Genomic DNA, 8,704 nt, shown 5'->3' with positions numbered 1-8,704 from the left:
GATAGATAGATAGATAGATAGATAGATAGATAGATAGATAGATAGATAGATAGATAGATAGATAGATAGATAGATAGATAGATAGATAGATAGATAGATAGATAGATAGATAGATAGATAATTTTATTGCACAATTAATTAAAACCATTGCAATTAGACCACACATAAATATACAATATAACATTTTGTTCCCTTATTGAACAGGATAAAAAGACAAGTTGTTTCAATCAATTATGCAAAGGTTAAGCAAATAGAAACCCCATTTTGGTTACTATAAACATAAAAACCTTAAAGAAGTTCATAAGGTGTCCCAGCTTTACAAGTTAAAATTCTATATGATGGGCTAGTCCAGAGAAGCCCTCATTACCTGGTGGCCCTAAAAGAGCCGTTGTGGTGGTTGTTTGGGTCGGTCTGTCTCCTTAGGCCCTCTCGCCTCGGATACGACGCGCCAGCTGGGTGTCCTTGGGCATGATGGTCACCCTCTTGGCGTGGATGGAGCAAAGGTTGGTGTCCTCGAAGAGCCCGACAAGGTAGGCCTCGCTGGTCTCTTGCAGGGCCTTGACTGCGGGGCTCTGGAAGCACAGGTCGGTCTTGAAGTCCTGGGTGATCTCCCTCACCAAGCGCTGGAAGGACAGCTTGCGGATGAGGAGCTCGGTGGACTTCTGGTAGCGGTGGATCTCGCGGAGAGCCATGGTGCCGGGACGGTAGCAGTTAGGCTTCTTTACTCCGCCGGTGGCACGCACGCTCTTGCGGGCAGACTTGGTGGGCAGCTGCTTGCGAGGCGCTTTGCCGCCTGTGGACTAGAGGGATGTCTGCTTGGTGCGGGCCATTGCGGGAACGGTCTCTCTCCGCGACCAGGGAAGAAGAGTCTTATGATAGAAATTATAACATAACTTCTTAATAACTTTCAGGTTTATTTATTGACATTTACAAATATTTAATAATAATTTGTCATGAAACTGCAATATTCTGATCCGGGAGCTATATAAATTGTACCTACAACAGACATGTACCAGCAGCTATAAGGCTACGCTTAGTGACCAATTAAAGCATGATCTGGTTAGCGTTTAACTGGCTGTTCACTTCGGGTAGGATTCTCAGAAAAATACCTAAATCTATAGGGTAGATTTTTACTCACGCATGGGTGTAGTTTTGCAGATTTTAGTAAATCAGACGACTTTACGAGGTTAGGTTTGGCAAGCTGAACCAGCTACCACTTCCCAGGTATAATCCCATTGTTTTAGTTTACTTTTTAGTATTTTTAGCCACTTGGCCTGGGATTTACCCAGTGAGCAGCAACTATATGCATTGTATACATATTTCATTTTTGTTTCACAATGGAATGCTGGTATTACTTTGCGTTATTGCACCTGTTTCAGCTGCACAGCCTGCAGGTGCACTGCTTTCTCTCCACATTCATAGAGCCTCTGCTTCAATCGAAAGAGGGCAGGTTCTGCTTGGGTCGTATGACGAGAATTCTGGTCGAATTTTCTATTTAGCAGGTCTTCGAGGGGGGTAGGTGTTTTCATCGAGTTGTACCGAATAGTTAACTGCTCTACCAGGGTCGTCAATCTATGATGCTTGGATTTACAGCGCTTCTTTAAAGTTAGCAGCGTCTTTCTTCAAGTGACACCTACTGCAGACCTTTCCGGCCGCCACATCATTTGTGAGGATGAAACCGAGCCACATCGACTTCAAATATTGGGGCAGATATCCGCACAGTCTGCGCTTGCCATCGGGGGATTTGTAGAAAGCCGCGTTCATGCGCCAGCGGGTCTGAGAGGGTCGTAGGATGTGAAGGTCTGCATCAACCAGAACGAGACCATCAGCAGAAGTGCCACTGGGGAGAATCGAGGCTGCAACTAGGTTCGGGATAATACACCTTACATTAGAAGATGTCTATGTGCGAACAAGTGGCATGTATGCCAGATGTAAAAGTATAATCCCTATCCCTTGGGTGTAGTAGGCACCAAGGGTCTATTAAGGCGTGGTCTCTAATAATATCAGAGAGGAAAAACCTATCTCGAGGCTGTCTAACTGAGTTATCTAGCAATGGATCAAGAGGTAGATTCCAGTCACCTACCCATGACCAGCTTGGCAGAACCTAAAGAATGTAGAAGTTTGGTCAGTGTGGCCGGGACATATATGGAGCACATGAGGAGTGTTTAATCCTGCTTTTTCAACTGCAAAAAACATATCTACTCAAGGAGACCCTCCATGTAATCAGAATGCCAGACACCAAAGATATATGTAGCAAAATGGCCACTTCACCCTTTCTGTGGTCCAGACGGGAGGTAGTATCTGTTTGTGTGCCAGGGTTTCTGCTAGCACAAAGTCCTGTGCCCACCCAGTCCTGCTGTAACTTGTCATGTTCCGAATCAGATAAGTGTGTTCCTGAAGCAGTTCACATCTGGGCGATGAGACGTCAGGTAAGTAAGCAATTTCTATCTCTTGATCTAGTGTGTGAATCTATTCACGTTTAGTGAGACCACCTGAAACGGGAGAGGGGACCCAGAAGGAGCTTTAGACATCTAAATGATGGAAACCAAAATCAGTGGGGGGGGATACCAGGGAATGAAAGGGGGAGGGTAAAAGAGGAAGCCAAGTACTGGACCAAAGTCCCTGTTTAGGTGGCACCACTATAAAAACGATAAAATGTCCCAAGTTAACCTTGCGATTGTACAACCTCCGCTATCCCTTCCAGGTTCCGTTAACTTGAGCAACTAATACCATTGATCATGGAAAGATAAAGTGGACGCCAGCGGCTGGGGCCCCAGTCTCCGAGAGGCCTATGGAATGGATTTTGACTGAGGGTGAAAACAAAATGAGACAACTGCATACCAATGTGTACACCTGGGCCCCAAGTGTTACAGCATTTAAAAAACGAACCATATTAACAATAACAAGAGCCCACACGCACATTGAAGAGGCCATTAACCTGCATAATTAGAAACATTACCGAAAAGGCAGCATAGAAATACAACCAGGTTCTGACGAGTGCATGGCCCACCTCGGGTTCCAGATGACTAAAAGTCAGATATCAGCATTTCACAGCCTCTGTGAAATGGGCCAACTGTTGCAGCCCAAAGGCAATGCAAAATAACTTTGGCTGGACTGCTAGTCCTAGGACACATCAATCCTCAGGCACCCAGCATGCCCTAAAAGTCCAGTAGATGGATTGGCTCTGTGTCAGACTGGGGCTCAACTCGTCAAACTTTGAGTACAATCGTGATTTGTCGCTAGAGGTACCATGTCCCTTTGCAGAGTGCTTTCCACTTTCCGAAGACAAAGGTTATGTAACTCTTTCCAACCTCCTCCACTCATCCTGGTCTATGGTCAATCGCTGCTATCTCGATGCTGTGACCGGGTGCTGCTCATCGGCATTCTACCTAGTATCCATGTAACTATTATCTAATGTGTGCAAGCATTTCTTCAGCTCCTCGGGGTCATCGTAGTCCCGGGACCTACTATCCATAGTAATCAACAGAACAGCCGGTTCTAGAAGCCCATAGCAAATAAAGTTTCCGAAGAAGCAGTCTCAGACCCAGGAACTGCCTCCTCACAAAGTTGGTCACCTGAGAGAAGTCAGCAGAAATGAAGATTTGGTGATTTTCATGTTGATGGAGGCGTGTTTCCTTGCAGTTGATATAATCTGCAGCACCTGTTGATGCCTCAGAACGTTGAGGCCACTGTGAAGATGAAGCGGTATGAGATAGAACCCTGTGCACCCTCGGTATTTCAAGCTGTAGAGAAACGTGGCAATGTACGACCCCTCCATCTTTTCCGGCACTCTGGTGATATAGATATTGTCCTGCCTGCTTCTGTTCTCCAAGTCAACCACTTTCCTCTGCAGTTTCCAGATCTCTGAGGACCAGTCTGGGATGGTATCTAAATGGGCTTCGGTGTCTGATACACGAGAGTGTGTCACGTCGAGGCGATGTTGAAAGGAGGTGATATTAGAACAGGGTGACTGTACTTAATTGGTTGTTTTCGACACAGCTTTATTGATCAAACTCATGGAGACCTTTTGTCAGTCAGTCAAAGTAATGTTTATCTAGACCATTGGTCTTTAAATAGTGCAAAAGTATATTGATTTATATACAACTCTAATATCATAAATAATGTCATTAACAGTTTTAGTTAAAACAGTAATCCTTCAAAAATCGAATTATAAACATAACACCATTGCCACTGAGACCTTAATTACAAAGAGCTCCCAGAGTAACATGCCCATAGCTGATGGCGGCATGGTTGAAAAGTCTTGCATCGTGGCTCCTGTAGAAGGGGCCACTGACATTTGCAAGTTGGAGACCGCCTGCAAGATGAGGAGCTGTTGGACAGGCTTGTATTTAGATGTTCGGGAGGACATCAAGGGTGAAGTTAGTATGGCAACACAGATGGGGACAGTCCAGGGTCCAAGCAATCCCCAGAATCAAAGGACACCATCCAGGGAGTCTCCCAAAGTCCGGCTCCATACCTCCTGGCTACAGCAGATGCAGGAGAGGTCACAGAGGGAGCAAATAACCAGGTGTCAGGTTGCCCGGGAGATCCAGGATCAGTGTTGGAGGCAGGTAGCAGCGAGATCCTGGCATCAACAGCCATGTGCCACCACACATCAGGTCAAGCATTGGGTGTCTTTGAGGAAAGGTCATACACTCTACAATGGCAGGGACTCATATGAGCTGATCATATATAGGTAAGGGTCACACCTCACAGGTATCCAAAAGAGTCAGCTATTGCAGAGAGCCAAATGCCCTCACTCAAGATGACTGTCGCTGTTCTTGTTCCCCACCATCATATAAAAAAGCCTAACTCCATGTCTAAGTAGAGGTCTGAGTAGGGCCGCCCAGTTAGCAACAGTAAAGTCTAATCTGAGTAGTGGAGAAGAAAGTCAGGCCACCACGCACTGGCTCGTTCTAGTAGTAGAGTGTGGGAAAGGCAGACAGCCTCACCCAATATGGTGAAGTGATAGTCCTCTCTAGTATTAAGGGCCATGAGGCTCTTTATCTTCAATGTGGGATCTTCAGACCCCAGCAAGATGGATGTGCCCACCCCCAAGTCCAGCGCCCCCTTCACAGTGAGCCTGCAATCAGCTGCCCGTTGCTCAAAGGGCTCCACGCTGGGCCTTCACTGCACTCCCTCCTGGGCCCTGTCATAGCTGACAATGGAGGGAGCACAGCCTAGTGTTTTGCTGTCAGAGGGCTGCACCAATACCTGAGGCGCCAGCAGCACAGGGGCCCAATCGCCCACCTCCATCGCCCAAGTCAAAGACACGCAGCTAAAGCAAGTGAGGAAGCATGCCTCAGCACCCACTGCTGCACACTGAAGTATGGCGGTTGAGCCCCTGCCAGAGTCTCTCCACCCAACTCTGTGAAGTGTACGGGCTCAGCCTAACATGCTGCTTAGGGTCCTGTGAAAGTACGTGGCAAAAGTGTACTACGTGGCTTCCGCTTATCGGTGACCAGGGCCCAGTCGGCCAGGAGCTCTAAACAGATGACTCTATGCTCCTTGGGGGCAAGCACTTCCCCCAAGGGAAACCTATCTTAAAAGTCAATTTAGAGTCTTTGATACATGATTAAACAAAGAGGGCAATAGTCCAGGAAATCAGCTAGCAAGAGTCAGCATGAATAATTTATCAAATTCTGAAGTTGTGCATTGCCAAAAAAGCAGTATTGAGAAAACAAAAGTGTGAAAGAGATCTATCAGTCAGAGAAAGCGTTTACTAAACATTTCTACAAGTAGTCATTTTACTTCCTATGCAAAAAAAGAAACTTCCCAGCAGGCTACGTTTTCTCATTAGCAACTAATACAAAAATTGCCTCATGATGTAAATTCTATACACAATATTCTTCATGAGGATTTTCTTCCCATGATCTTTTTCAAGGGAAGTGTGAGTCAACACCTTATCATCAATACATAATGAATACATGTTGGCAGCTTTTTGAGACACGATGCAAAGACATAATCTAAGGGCAAAATACCAGAGATCACGTTGCTTTTCCCAGTTCACTTACCATTGCCGGCTAGACTGATGATGATTTCACTCCTACTTGACTTGAAAAAGCTCAAGAAGTCAAACTCCCCGAATTCAGAGTGAAACATGTCTGAAACCTTGGATCAGATTGTCTAAAGAATTTTTGCATTAAAAGGAAATCATTTCTTGCTGAAATGCTGATCGCTCTGATTTTTAGTTCCGGGGGCTTGTTCCACGCTGACAAATTAGCTCAAACAGCACCACACAGCATGCTGGAGGATACTGCTTCTTGAGTTGTTTTTGCTGCCGCTCAAGTGGATTTTCTACTGGAGCTGCAGCTTTCCGACTGCGAATGGTTGTGACCACCCGCATAGGGGAAATCTCACCAGGTGTCTTCCTAGCGACTGAAAATCACACAAGGGGATGCCAATTCCACTCACGCTGGCCAACTTACTGTTGGTGAGCTGCGTATGAGAAAAAACTCTGCCACATGGTGGTTGGCAGAATTTACCAGAACTCGTGTTACATGTGTAACGCGGAGTGGCCAAAACTCTGCAAACTCAGCCAGCGAGCCGAATTTATCGCCCACCCCTAGTCTTCATATGCTTACACATTATTAGATGTTGAGTCAAACACAGCATGCTCCAGCATAAAGAATACAGAGACCTCCTGACCAAAATGATCTCTGCTCTGTAGTTGCCTTCTAAATAGGCCCTGTCAGTCATGCACTGTTTGCGTGGACAACCAGCTTTATTTCCAAATTACACACTCTGATAAGACAATTGTCTGAGAGCAGGAGCCCCCTACCGTCTCAGACAGTACAGATATGGAGAGCAGGAGTGCTCCTAATACATAGCATGCTAATTTTCATTTTATGTTTTACCTAGCAATATTAGATATATTACAGTTTTGATATGTGGCATACACTTTACCTAAGATCAGCTGAAATCAACCACACTTCAGTCTTTGATCACATCTCATACACATATCTATTGGCCTCTACTTCATAAGACAAGCTTCAAACTGTCAATTAAAGCCTTTGTGGGATGCTCATTAGCCCATCTGTGGTAAAATGGACCTTTTGCAGCACCTATCATATGTAAAGAAAATGTACCTCGATTCTGTGAAACCGGTCCCCACTCAAGGCCTGGACAAAATCACGCAAGCAGATACTCTTTCAGTGAGTTGTAATAAGGATGTGAGGCAGTGCTCTGATCTGTAAAATAATAAGTGCTGGTGCCCAAAGCACTGCTCAGATGCCAGAAGCCGGTGCTATTAAATGTCAGCTGCGCTGAATATCAAGGCTCTGTAGTTCTGGATCCACCTCAGGCCTCTTTAATCCACTACCAGACACTGCCTGCCCCTTTATCTCACTCTTGCAAGTTTCTGCTTCCTGCCTTGGTGACATCTTTTCTGCTTTCTCTTTATTCTTCTTTGTGTGTTTTTCCCTCTTTTGCTCTTGGGAAAATCCTAGTGAAGAAAAATAAGTGCTGGTCCACAGTAATGAGTGCTGGTAGCCCCCACCAGCAACCACTAGCTCAAATTGAGCACTGATGTCAGGGGTGGAATTCGGGGGCTGGGCAGCTTCTCATGCAGATGATATAGGTAATTGCCATTTTGATTTTTGGTTGTATGGAACACAGGAACAGCCTGCTAGTCTCAAAATGATATCCTCATCAGAGGAGTTGAATCACTTTGCTGAAAAGGAGGGATTGGGAAACATTGACATTTGTTGAGGATAAGTCTTTCCAGTCTGATTCTCTTCTACAGAAATCTTGCCTCTGTCTTAACAATACAGAGATTTATCTCAAGCTCTGTTTTGATGTGTTGTAGCATTTACTCTAACTAGGGGCCATATTTACACAAATTGCCCCGGGGGTGCAATGGGTGTTTGCACCAGCTTTCTATGCCCCCAGGGCACCTTGGTATTACAGAAGGGTCCGGATACAATTTTGCGGCTCCTTCTGTAATACTGAAAGTGCTGGCGCACATATAGCGCCAGTGCTTTCTCAAGAGGACGTACCGTCATTTACATGGGGGTGTGGCTCCAGAAGCATACAAAAAGAACAATTGATGGACAGAATGTTGAAAAATGTCAAACATTCACCCCAGTACGGAGATCTGGGCCTAAATCCATCCTTTTTTCTCCCATTGCCATTCCAGTTTGAACCCAGCCAAATGCAAATAAGTATTGACCCTGCTCCCAATGGGAACAGTCCATCCCGAACTGCTAGGCCAGGTCCTCCCTGGCCCGGAAACAGGCATCCTAGGACCATTTTCGGGGTTTCATCCTTCATCAACCAGGCTACCTTGACTCCAGTGGCATGAAGAGCACAGGATCCACCTCAGGGCATACCCGTCCCACTTGGGTTGACAAATACAAAAAGAACCATTGATGGACAGAATGTTGAACAATGTCAAACATTCACACCAGGACAGACATCTGGGTCTAAATCCATCGTTTTTTTGCTCCCCATGCCATTCCTGTTTAAACCCAGCCATATGCAAATCAGTCCGGGAAAACCTACAGGGGGGCTCAGTCCTTGAGATTCTCAGGCATGTAGGGATACCGCTGGTCCACTTCTCCTCGGGCTGTAGGGCTCAGGTGCAGTGCTGTCTTTAGGCGTCTGGTCCATGCTGCAGGAGACATTTGCAATTGATGGGGCCTGCACAAAGAGGCGGTAGGCAGCAATTGGGAGTCCAGTCTAGGAAACCCAAGGCTGGGCTCAG

General features: G+C 45.9%; 1 pseudogene; it reads right to left on the bottom strand.

Annotated features, from left to right (window-relative positions):
• Nucleotides 1–419: 419 nt before the first annotated feature.
• LOC146860505 (histone H3-like) lies at nucleotides 420–830 on the bottom strand (annotated as a pseudogene).
• Nucleotides 831–8,704: the final 7,874 nt, after the last annotated feature.

This window comes from Triturus cristatus, chromosome 3_1 (genome assembly GCF_964204655.1).
Source record: "Triturus cristatus chromosome 3_1, aTriCri1.1, whole genome shotgun sequence".
Taxonomy (NCBI): Eukaryota; Metazoa; Chordata; class Amphibia; order Caudata; family Salamandridae; genus Triturus; species Triturus cristatus.
Note: the sequence above shows the minus strand (reverse complement) of the source record. Positions and strands in the feature narration are given on the sequence as shown.